Source organism: Cyprinus carpio, chromosome A3 (genome assembly GCF_018340385.1).
Source record: "Cyprinus carpio isolate SPL01 chromosome A3, ASM1834038v1, whole genome shotgun sequence".
Taxonomy (NCBI): Eukaryota; Metazoa; Chordata; class Actinopteri; order Cypriniformes; family Cyprinidae; genus Cyprinus; species Cyprinus carpio.
In genome coordinates this window covers 32,919,495-32,932,693 of record NC_056574.1, presented here as the reverse complement: position 1 = coordinate 32,932,693, position 13,199 = coordinate 32,919,495, and the positions used below count along the sequence as shown (strand labels likewise).

At 39.2% G+C, this 13,199-nt stretch overlaps 1 long non-coding RNA gene across 2 annotated transcripts; it reads right to left on the bottom strand.

Annotated features, from left to right (window-relative positions):
- Positions 1 to 574: 574 nt before the first annotated feature.
- On the bottom strand, positions 575 to 8,177 carry LOC109051398. 2 transcript variants are annotated; one of them, XR_006153572.1, is made up of 4 exons: positions 8,125 to 8,162; positions 4,661 to 4,720; positions 4,521 to 4,564; positions 575 to 806 (listed from the first exon to the last, which is right to left on the bottom strand). It is a non-coding gene; the product is annotated as an uncharacterized LOC109051398 (long non-coding RNA). The 2 variants fall into 2 exon arrangements; XR_002011362.2 differs by lacking the exon at positions 4,521 to 4,564 and having other exon boundaries at positions 8,125 to 8,177.
- Positions 8,178 to 13,199: the final 5,022 nt, after the last annotated feature.

Genomic DNA, 13,199 nt, shown 5'->3' with positions numbered 1-13,199 from the left:
ATATATATAATTGGAGACTGAAAAATTTAAAAATCCCCAGAGAATGCAACTTAAAAACTGTGACAGTATAAATTCACTTGCAAAAATGAGCAGTACATTCAGATGACATAACACCTACTATAGAAAAACAAGAATTTCATTGACAAAAGAACAGAGTGCACAAAAACTGCACAATTAAAACATGAATCAAACCAGCAACTTTACTGAAATTGCTATTATGAATACTAAAGGATGATGCTAAAACCTGAAAAGTAATTCTTGAAGAGAAGTTTTTTTTTTTTTTTTTTTTTTTTTTTTAATTAATTTTTTTAATTCTATAGTTAAAAAAAAAAAAAAAAAAAAAAAAAAAGAGAGGGTGAAAGAAGAACATCCAAACCCTGCCCCTGATTGCTTTAAGATTTTTTATGGATTTATATAATGTTTTTTTTGTAAAGTAAAGGCAGTGGAATTATTATGATGATAATTTTTTTTTTTTTTCTTGCAAATGCAAATTGTAGCAAAATTGGTGTTTTTGGAGTGTGTGTGTGTAGTTTAATTTGTAGAACAAAACATCAAAGTAGTGTCATGTTAATTTTGCCACTGCCTTTACTTTACGAAAAAAACACCATTATATAAATCCATAAAAAATCTTGAAGGAAGCAGGGGCAGGGTTTGGATGTTCTTCCTTCACCCTCTCTATTAGACAACTCTAAACTCCAACAGGTCTCCTTTTTCTTCAGTTGGAACCTCAGTTTCCGCGAACTTGGAATTGATGGCCTGTCCCAGGTGTCTAGCAGTTGCCTTTTCATGGCGTTTCATGACAGCATCTCCAAAACAAAACAAGAAAGAAGATAAAAAAACATTTGGATTAGTCAGTTGTTACTTGACATGATTCTGGTCAAGTGTTTGTACCCTTAACCCTTAAAGGGATAGTTCACCCAAAAATGAAAATTATGTCATTAATGACTCACCTTCATGTCGTTCCAAACCCGTGAGACCTCCGTTCATCTTCGGAAACACAGTATAAGATATTTTAGATTTAGTCCGAGAGCTTTCTGTCCCTCCATTGAGAATGTATGTACGGTATACTGTCCATGTCCAGAAAGGTAATAAAAAGCATCTTCAAAGTAGTCCATGTGACATCAGAGGGTCCGTTAGAATTTTTTGAAGCATCGAAAATACATTTTGGTCCAAAAATATCAAAAACTACGAATTTATTCAGCATTGACTTCTCTCCCGGGTCTGTTATGAGCGCGTTCACAACACTAGTTTAGTGATATCCGGTTCACGATCGAATCACTCGATGTAACCGGATCTTCTTGAAACAGTTCACCAAATCGAACTGAATCGTTTGAAACGGTTCGCGTCAACAATAAGCATTAATCCACAAATGACTTAAGCTGTTAACTTTTTTAACATGGCTGACACTCCCTCTGAGTTCAAATAAACCAATATCCCGGAGTAATTGAGTAATTTACTCAAACAGTACACTGACTGAACTGCTGTGAAGAGAGAACTGAAGATGAACACAGAGCCGAGCCAGATAACGAACGAAACATTGACTCGTTCTCGAGTCAAGAATCGTTTCTGTCGGACGTGTCCGGTTCAAGAACCGAGGAGCTGATGATACTGCGCATGCGTGATTCAGCGTGAAGCAGACTGACACACAGAGCGTCTTAACCGAACTGGTTCTTTTGATGATTGATTCTGAACTTATTCTGTGCTAATGTTATGAGCGCGGGTAAACCGAAGGCTTGAATCAAGGGCAATCATCGCCAATGAAGTCATTACGTCGAGCGCAAAAGAACTGGTGAACCGTTTTCGGCAACCGGTTTATTGAATCAAACTGTCCGAAAGAACCGGTTCGCGGAAAAGAACAGAACTTCCCATCACTACCGGTGATCCGAAAACCGATGCAACCGGTTCTTGACTCGAGAACGAGTCAATGTTTCGTTCGTTATCTGGCTCGGTCAGCAGTTCAGTCAGTGTACTGTTTGAGTAAATGAATTACTCTGGGATATTGGTTTATTTGAACTCAAAGGGAGTGTCAGCCATGTTAAAAAAGTTAACAGCTTAAGTCATTTGTGGATTAATGCTTATTGTTGACGCGGACCGTTTCAAACGATTCAGTTTGATTTGGTGAACTGGTTCAAGAAGATCCGGTTACATCGAGTGATTCGTTCGCGAACCGGATATCACTAAACTGCAGTGTTGTGAACGCGCTCATAACAGACCCGGGAGAGAAGTCAATGCTGAATAAAGTCGTAGTTTTTGTTATTTTTGGACCAAAATGTATTTTCGATGCTTTAAAAAATTCTAACGGACCCTCTGATGTCACATGGACTACTTTGAAGATGTTTTTATTACCTTTCTGGACGTGGACAGTATACCGTACATACATTCTCAATGGAGGGACAGAAAGCTCTCGGACTAAATCTAAAATATCTTATACTGTGTTCCGAAGATGAACGGAGGTCTCACGGGTTTGGAACGACATGAGGGTGAGTCATTAATGACATAATTTTCATTTTTGAATGAACTATCCCTTTAAGGTCACTGCACACTATAGTCAGATATTTTCGCACATTAAAAATAAATACAACCTCACGTTGTGTCAATCACGTTTACACAATGCCTCCGAAACTTGTGTCCGTCATAAATACATATTGGATCTTAACCACTGAAAGAATACTAGGACATAAGCTGCGTTTCCACCGCTGGAACTTTACCCAGGAACTAGGGACTGTGGGCTGGTACTCGGTGTGTTTCCACCACTGGAACCAGGATCTAAATAAAGTTCTGGGTAAAAAAATGCCCCTCAGAAAGCTCGTGAGGTAGTACTTTTTCAAAGGTCCAGAACTTTCGGGGGCGGGACTTGGGCGCTAAACATGCTGATTGGTTGAGTTCACGCAGCATTGTGATTTCAACCACCATTTATTCGGATAATTTTCAAAATATTACTGTTATTGTGTCATGAAATGTAATTTTTAAAGTATTTCAGGCGAGAATGTAGTTGTTAAACTCAAATCTGCGGTTTATTTATAAAGACAGCGCCTATTTAAAAATCTGTTTCGCCGATTTCGGAGACGATCAGCTCCACGCGATCTGCGGGAGCTCATTGATCATGTATCCGCCGAGAGCAGTCTCGACTCGGCTAGTCCTTCTCACATTTGCCGCTGGCTCTGATGTCTCTTTAGTGGTTAAACATAAAATATCATTTGTTTTGTGCAAATCTAACAGGTAATCTTTGGCCTTTATTCAATTTATCTATATGTTAAAATGAAAATAAAAAGGAAATTTATCTAATATTTCGTTTCATTCTAATGTAGGCTGTAAATATAGCCTACACATTTCCCTGAACGAAGTACATTTCTGCGGCTATTATTATGTTTAAATGAAAACGAAAGGAGGCACTGGTATTTGATATCATAGCCTATTTCGTCTTATTGTACATATACAGTGAGGAAAATTGTAGTAGCCAAGGCGTGCTGACTGATGTTATCAAGTACGCTGTTGACTTGCGTCATTTCGTCCGCGGGAGATCACACTCCCAAGTCGAACTCGCAAAGTCCGAACTACCGAGGATGCAAGTCCAAAATTTGCATACTTTGTATCGAGAAACACGCGCAGGCTTACGTCACCAGACTATTTGCCTGATCTTCACGGTACTTTAGACCACAGTGGAAACGCACAAAGCAACAGGTCTGTGGGGGAAAATAGTTCCTGTGGAAAAAAAGTTCCTGGTACAGTTGTTCCGGGTAATTTCAGTGGAAACGCAGCAATAGATATGACTTTATGGATATACAGCAAATGTGGGGGAAATTATGATTCACACTGGTGCACTTCTGAACAGATGTATTATAGCAAACCAAGTTTAATGAATCTCACACCTAACATACAGCATTATGGTCATTTCACACTGCCACCAATTTTGTTTTGTTTGGTCAGTGCGTTCACCCTGTTGGAGTATGGCAAGTGTGAAAAGTTAATTTGCAAAAACTGATAAATGCCATTTAAAAAAAAAAAGTGCATTATTCTCCACGTATAGTGTGATCTGAACCCTAAATATGTTTGGTCAAAAAATCCGGTATTGTCCACTATCAAGGCATAATATAATTCAATATGATTCAAACATTAACAATGGTTGTTATAAATGTAATGTGAAGCTTTTACATTCACAATGCTCATTTTGATCTTGGTGGTGAAGTGTGCAGAAAATTCTGCTGGACTGAAATTTAGTCTTTGGTGAACAGTTTTCAAGAGTTCAAATAAGATTTTAAGTTTTAAGTACCTTTCAGGCTTGTGTGAGGTTTCCACAAGCAACAAAGTCTACTTGAACAAACACTTTACTACATTTAAAGTTTAGAAAATCTTACTTATAATTCCTACCTTCACCATCGATCTGGCAGATGACCATTACAGACTGTTTCACTTTGAAGTGAGGCACAGTCACAGTACTCAGTTCTGTCTTACCAGTATTCATTTTCATTTCAAAGCACTTTTTTATTATCATCTGTATCTCATTTTGAATTATGTTGTACCTTTCTGGTTGTAGTGTCCTCAATGCAGTGTTAAACAGGATGGCCTTGTAAGACATACAGGACTCCAAAAATATTTTATATTTATTTGACATATATTTTTAATATCTGATAAACTTCTGAATGTTTGAGGTTTTTCTTACTAGTCAGATGGTTCATAGTGCCTGGAGAAGTTCTTCAACAAGAGGTCCACTCCAACTCTGCTGCTCGGTCATCAGCATGGTAGAATATAGGAAAATAAACAATTTGTTACAGAGCCAACAATACGTAGTATACAATATCAGATTTATTAGAAATAAACTACAGCAGAGGTGAAATGCAGAAAAGAGAAATACTAATGTACAGAACATACAAAAAATCTTATAAAAAGAGAATTTACGCTTTTAGGTTTTAAAGATGCTTGATGACATAGGTAAAATATATATATATATATGGGGGAAGTCGTGGCCTAATGATTAGAGTGTTGGACTTGCAATCCAAGGGTTGCAAGTTCGAGTCTCAGGCCGGCAGGAATTGTAGGTGGGGGGAGTGAATGTACAGCGCTCTCTCTACCTTCAATACCACGACTGAGGTGCCCTTGAAGAAGGCACTAAACCCCCAACTGCTCCCCGGGCGGCGGAGCATAAATGGCTGCCCACTGCTCTGGGTGTGTGTTTACGGTGTGTGTGTGTGTGTGTGTGTGTGTGTGTGTGTGTGTGTGTGTGTGTGTTCGTTCACTGCTGTGTGTGTGTACTTTGGATGGGTTAAATGCAGAGCACGAATTCTGAGTGTATATATATTTTATATATATATATATATATATATATATATATATATATATATATATATATAAACGGGTATATATCATTTAGATTTGTAATGTTTTTTAATGGAGTCTCTTATGCTCATCAAGGTTGTATTTAGTTGATCAAAAATACAGAAAAACAGTAATATTGTGAAATATTATTGCAATTTCTAATATTGGTTTCCTATCTTATTATACTTTTAAATATCATTTTTATTAATTTATTTCTGTGACGCAGCACTGTATTTTCAGCATCATTACTCAGAACATCCGAGGTTGTTCTGTGTGAGAAAGGTAGAGACTTGGTTGAATACAGCTCGTTCAAGTGTTTTTGCAATGAAAGGAAGAAGGGAAACTGGTCTGTAGTTCTTTAAAAGAGATGGGTTGAGGGTGGGTTTTTTAAGGAGTGGAGTTATACGAGCCTGTCTAAATGATGAGGGGAAAAACACCTGTATGAAGTGATGTGTTAATGATGTGAGTGAGTGCAGGTACAACTGCAGGAGAAATGGCTTGAAGGAGATGAGATGGAATAGGATCAAGCGGACAAGTAGTAGGATGATTAGAAAGGATGAGTTTGGAGACTTCAGCCTCAGAGAGTGAAGAGAATGTTGTGAATGAGTGTATGTTTGTTTGTGAGATGTGCTTGATGGACTGTGGTGTGTAAAATTGTGCACTGATGTTTTTAATTTTATTAATGAAAAACGTGGCAAAGTCGTCAGCTATTAGAGATGAAGCAGGAGGGGGAGGAGGAGGACAAAGGAGCGAGGAAAATGTTTTAAAAAGCATGCGAGAGTTAGACAAATTGTTAATTTTGTTATGGTAGTATGTCTTTTTAGCAGTGGAGACATTAGCAGAAAAGGAAGAGAGGAGTGACTGATACACATTAAGGTCAGTAGTATGTTTGGATTTGCGCCACAACCTTTCAGCAGCTCTAAGCTTAGAACGGTGTTCGCGTAGAACATCAGATAACCAAGGGGCTGAAGGGGTGGTACGGGCTGGCCTGGAAGACAAGGGGCAAACAGTGTCTAAACAAGATGTAAGAGTGGAGCAGAAAGTATCAGTAGCACTGTTAGCATCAAAAGATGCTAACAGTTTAGGGGAAGGAAGCGAAGATGAAAACCATTGCAGATAGCCGGGGAGGGTGAGAGGTGTGAGCGTAGGTTACGTCGAAAGATGACATGTGGAGGGGTAAGTGATGCGTCAGGAACCATGTTGAGGTTAAGAGTGAGGAGGAAGTGATCTGAGGTGTGCAGTGGAGTAAACCAGTACATTATCAGTGGAGCAGTGTCGTGTGTAAATAAGGTCCAGTTGGTTGCCTGATTTGTGAGTAGCAGTAGTTAACACTCGGCTGAGATCAAAAGAGGCAAGCAGAGTGTGGAAGTCAGCAGATAGAGGTTTATCAAGGTGGATGTTGAAATCTCCAAGCATAACTAGGGGAGTACCATCCTCAGGAAAGGTTGAGAGCAGCACATCTAATTCATCCAAAAAGTTACCTAGTGGTCCTGGGGGTCGATAGACAACTACAAAATGTATTTTAAGAGGGTAGGTAACAGTAACGGAATGAGATTCAAAGGAACTGTTGATACCCAGAGATGGTAAAGGATTAAATTTCCAATCATTAGAGATGAGCAGACCAGTACCTCCACCTCTTCCAGTCAAACGGGGGGAGTGGGAAAATGAGAAATTATTGGAGAGGGCTGCAGGTGTAGCAGTGTCCTCTGGTTTGATCCAGGTCTCTGTCAGGGCCATGAGATTAAGCTTTGAATGACTAATAATAGAAGTAATGAAATCGGCTTTGTTTACAGCAGACTGGCAATTCCAGAGACCAATAGAAAAAGATAGTGTATTAGCAGACATAGGCAGAGTGTGCAGGTTGTTAGGATTGTGCTGCCTACACTGTGTGATGCGTGTTTTGCAAGTGGAAGTGATAGTAGGGATCTGGAAACACATAGTAAGAATTAGTTATACAAACTGAAACAGAAGTGAAACAAGTAGAAGGAAAAAGGATTAATCAAAACAATACTTGTATCCCTTGCCGGTGTCCCAGCCCGGTGGAGTCGCACGGTAGAGTCGATGGTCTTTACACTCTTCGGTCTTCACACGAGGAGGGCTTAACAGGAGGGCTGCCGCGACCGCTGCCATGGTTTACTAACCTTTTTTGTATACCCGTCAGACAAAATGGAAATTGAATTCAGCTGAACACACTTTACTGTTTATCACAACAAAGGTCTAAGCAAGCGCACGACACTGACAACGTATGCAATAGAGTACGAGACCAAACGAATATTGTTTTGTTACAAGTCTTCCCTCAGGTAAAATGCACGTTGTCTTGCATGGCTGGATGTTGGAATCACATTGTTTGCATTCTCCCAAACTGATTAACTGAAGTCGAAACGCGGACGTTAAACTCGGTTAGCGCGAGACCCGCTCGCTGTGAAGCGGGAGCAAGCAGCCGCAGAGGATTCTGCTTGGTCTTAAAGCCTCCCTTGAACGACTATGCTCACAAATCAAACACTTGTCAAAAAAAGAAAAATTGATTCTCAGCTTAGAGTTTGGTATTCGTATGGTCTAGGTGGTCATACGGCATATGCCTTAAATACAGGACAAACTGCGTTCTATATAGCTTTCATAATGCTTCTTTGATGCCTTAAATACAGGATGATTCCATATTATACAGAACGGTTGGCACAGTTTTTTTTTATTCATCCATTAACAAATTGCCAGCAAAACATTTACAAAGCTATAAAAAACTCATCTACACATAATATGTGATTAAAATACCAAACTTTCATAAATAAGAGCTCAAATCTATAGCTAGCTTACCTCTTATAGTTAGCCTCTGTTAGCTCATGGTTGTGATGCTAACGGACTTATTCCCATGACACTGAACCATTTCTGTAAAGTAAATATTCAACAGAAGCATGTCAATTACATGTAAGAAAGTGTCAGGAAAAGTTGTATGTATTATTTGTGTAATTTTAGGGACTAAACTTACCTTAAAGCAGTAAAAACAACAGTGAGAGAGGAGTTTTGCTACTTGTCAGCTGAGTTGCCGCCCCGTTTCCATGGTAACTCCCGCCACAGTTTAAACGCGCTTGAAATTTTCAACGCGCGCGCCCATCAAACACATTACACAGCGTTTACATACTTGTCCTGACACTTGATAACATTGTTTAAGTTGATAGTAGGCCTAAATTGAATTAGAATATAGGACCTATATAATATAATATAATATAATATAATATAATATAATATAATATAATATAATATAATATAATATAATATAATAATAGCTTTAAAATGGTAAACATAGTGTAGAAACAAAATGCATTGCTGCACTGCAAAAACACATTGATTAAAAGTTATTTGAGGCATGAATATAATTACACAAATAGCCTATGTAAACACACACATGCAACATATGTATTTTTAAAATATATTTTCAAAATATATTTCAATATATTTAACAGTGCTTCGCATATATGTGAATATATTACCTTTCCGTATGGGTTTAAACGCTAAGACAAAAAGGAAAGAATAATAAATTGGCTTGGGTATATATCAGGGGTAGGCAACGCCGATCCTGGAGTGCCGATGTCCTGCAAAGTTTAGCTCCAACCCTAATCGAACACACCTGAACAAGCTAATCAAGGTCTTCATGATTACTAAGGCTACAGACAAGTGAGGTTTTTTTTTTTTTCAGGGTTGGAGCTAAACTCTGCAGGACATCGGCACTCCAGGGCCGACGTTGCCTACCCCTGGTATATATAGACCTATAATGTTCACGCAAGAACTGTCATTCTGACTGACAACCATAGAACAACAGATATTAAATAGCCTACTGTTAGAGTTTTATAATGTAGTCTCGTGTTTTATTAAAATTGATAATTTGATATCTCAAAAGGATATGCACTTGTGGGTGGCGTGAGCTGCTGAGCACTCGCACTGCAACGCAATATTTTCATGAAATATAACTTGCCATTTAGGTTTGTTTCTCACCACACCCTCAGTATACCTCCAGAATGCTTGGAATATATGATGCATAGTATTATTTTATGACAGATGCATGCAAAACCTAAAGTCACCATTCTCTGCCATTAAATTGGCAAGTGCGAGCAGGACATGTTTGTGTTATTAAGTAATAAGCCTTTAGAACAACATTAAGGTGAGTTGTCACTCACCTTAATGTTGTTCAACAGTTCACACAGTTCCTTTAAATAGTTATGGTAAATTGGGATGGGTTAAATAAACTTCTAGTTCACACAGTTCCAATAAATCAGTACTGAAGTATTGAAATAAGCAGCAGTCATATTTAAAGCAGTTTAAATTATTATTTTGTTTTTTTTTTTTTTTAATTTTTTTTTTTTTGTTATCTAGTTAAAATAACTTAATACTCATTTATTGTCATTTATAGTCGAATGGTAAGTTTTCATTTGTGTAACGTTATACGTTCAAAATAACTACAAAATGTCATGCCTTTGAAAAATAAAGAGAACAACAGAATGCGCTGCTTTATTGTTTATCGGTGTTATTTGTTATCTTTGTTTTTTTTGCTATTTTCATGAATCACAGCAAATAGTTTTTAAAATGCTTCATTTAGATTATTTGACGTCAAATGCACCATATAAGTCACTTTTGAATAAATCACAGTAGGCTTATATCATGCTAAAAAAAAAGCGACTTTACAGTCTGGAAATACTTAAAGTTTAGGCTATAGAAAATTATTTTACTGACCCCCTATCACTTTAAGAACTGCTGGTCTACACAGAAGAAAGACCTGTCTAGACTCTGCCCCGGTACGAGTTGTGTGAAGCTATTCATTAGCCTGTTTGATGAGAAAAATATGAAATGTAGTTGCAATAAAATGGGTTATTAATCCGTACAACTGCAGCAGTGGAGGACTATTATTCTGTTGCGTGATACTGCAGAAGAACTGATGACAGCACGGTTTGATTTTCGGTTGACCAATCAGCAGAAAGGAGCGTTTAATTCCCGCCCTCATGTACAAATCAAATATTCAAGCTGTTTATTCATTTTTCCAACTATGAACGAAAAACGAAAATTTAAGCTGAATTCTCGTTTTTCGTTATTCTGAGGAGAAAAAAAAAGGAGCCGTTTTCTAATTTTTCTACTTGACATATATTAATGTGACATATTGTAGTTGGTAACCTGGTCATATGATCTGCTAAGTCAACTAAAACAATAACATATCACAAGACATATTTTCAAAAACACACATAAGCTATATGAGGGTAATTTGCACAAGGAGAAGTGAACAAACAATATTTAAGAACATTGCACTGTGTGCAAAAATGGTCTCCATGTGTACAGTTGCTTTTCTGTCTTGTAATCAGTTCAGTATTTTATCTGTTATATCATTAATTTCTCTGAATTTCTTTCAACTGTTTTCCTTTCCCACACTTAAATCTGTCTCACCTTTTTTTTTCATAGGCCTATGAGAGAAGATTCCCAAACTGCCCACTTACACCCATTTTTGTGAACAAATTCAACATCAGTGAGTGTCATAGTGAGGATGGGGCGACCCAAGTGATGGAATGCAGATGTACTGTGGACGTTGAGGTCCCTCGGCTTCTAAAGAAGGTATTTCATTATCATTTTTAGATGAACTTTGAGCTTTAAGCTATTAAAACTTATCAATAGAAGGTACTTTGTGGTGATATTGACACATGACTCTGTGTTCAGATAGCAGGAGTGGAGTACATGTATTTTATCCAGAAGAACTCTTTGAACCGAAGAGAAAGAACTCTACACATAGAGGCCTATAATGAGTCAACTTCTATGAGCACTGCTTTTACACGGTCTGTAGCCACATCCTGCTGTTTCTTTCTTACTTATGGACATGTTTATGTGCTAGCCAGTTTACAAGGGATCCTGATGTTTATATGTTCCCTCTTCAGGTTCACCCGGAGAATGAAAACTGGACGTGTTTTGAAAGGTCCGCCAGCATGGAAATCAAATCCTTTTTCGGGTATGAGAGCACAGCAGAGAAGATTGCAATGAAGCAATACGCCACCAGTATCAAAAAGGTGTGGGTGGATTTTTTTTTTTTTTCAAACGAAGATACATTTTGTTAGTAAAAAATGTTTCACAATTGTCACAATGGTAAAGACACAACACACAAACACAAAAAGTAATGGTTCCAAAAATATGCTTTATTTTAATAAAATAAATTGCAATAAAAATATGGAACCCCTGACATCTCTGTTCCCTCCTTCAGGGAACGAGGGTTAGCATACGTAACTGAGACATTCCATTTCAGTTGGTTACTCTCGACGTCACATTGGTGACCGACGAATTGGGATCCCTACCAAAGCACCATGGGTGCTGCCCCTTCCAGTGCCCTGTGCAAGCCGCATGAGCCCCTATTTGGTGTAGGCCAGGGCTCGGAACAAGTAGTTCCACTCACCATTGTCAAAGCACTACCTCACTGTGTGAGATTGGATAACACTGGGAAAACGTACCCGTTCCACCTGGAACAGGGTTGCTGCGAAATCCCCGTCCTTCTCGAAGGAGTTTTCTGGAGCAAATACACATATAGCATCCGTTTAGGTGTATATGGAGAAATTGGAGGTGATTGTAACCCTATTGGGAAGGCAGAAGTCTGCTGGGGAAACACAGGCTCTAAGGCTATATCGTGGACTATAAACATACGAATACCGCTTAGGTCTCAATATGGAACCCAGCCTTCCACGGCTCTCACGGATTCATCATGAAGGCCTGGCACTGGACGTTCCACCGCATCTGGCTGCCGAGGGTGATGGAGGATCTCAACAGGGTCTACAGTACGGACACTCTGGAGCTGTTTTAGCAAGCCGACACTAACTGTGGCCTCTCGTTGCCACTACCCGTTTGAGGTGAGAGCTCTACAAATATCTGTCAGCGAGGCGCCACGAGCCAGCACCCAGGAGAATGCAACACTTCTAGTTGATGAGCTCACAACCTGAATGGGCAGGGCACACCCTGTGCCTGATAAGCCAGGGTGATGGCATCCACAATCCAGTGGGCCATCCTCTGCTTAGAGACGGCATTCCCCTTCTGCTGGCCTCCGTAACAGACAAAGAGCTGGTCTGAGGTCCTGAAGCTTTGTATCCGGTCTACGTAGCATCTCAGTGCTCGGACGGGACAGAGCAAAGCCAGCGCTGGGTCTGCCTCCTCCAGGGGCAGCACCTGCAGGTTCACCACTTGGTCTTTGAAGGGTGTAGTGGGAACCTTGGGCACGTAGCCAGGCCGGGGCCTCAGATTACCTGGGAGTCAGCCGGCCCAAACTCTAGGCACGAATCGTTGACCGAGAATGCATGCAGGGCCCCCTCTTGATGGAGGCCAGTGCAAGCAGGAGCAGAGTTTTCGATGAAAGAAACTTTAGCTCAACTGAATGCAAAGGCTTGAATGGGCCCTGCTGTAGTGATTTTAGCACTAGAGTCAGGTCCCAAGAGGGTATAGAGGGAGCCTAAGGAACCTGATGACGAGGTCATGCTTACTTAACCCTCTGGAGTCTTTTTGGGGCCTGGAGAAGTTTTGTCATGCCATTTGTGCTTTTTTCAGTTTCTTATAAATATCTAAATGGCTAAAGTCTAATCTCACTGTAATCAGCACAAACTAGGCTATAATAATATGTGAGCAGCATGTATGTACATAATTGTGTTTTTGAGAAAAAAAATGTTATGCGTGGTTAGTGAAAAACTAAAAATGTTAAATCACTTGAATAAGGCAATAAAACACATACAGAAAATTGGTTCCCAGGACTTTTGAGAACTGGAGCTTGTAGCCTAGAAATTTTTTTTCTAAATGATGTGAAAATCATCTTGTTTATGTCACGGTGTCTGGTTTGTGTATCCCTGGGTGTCCACTAGAGGTCTCACTTCCCCTTATTGTCACCC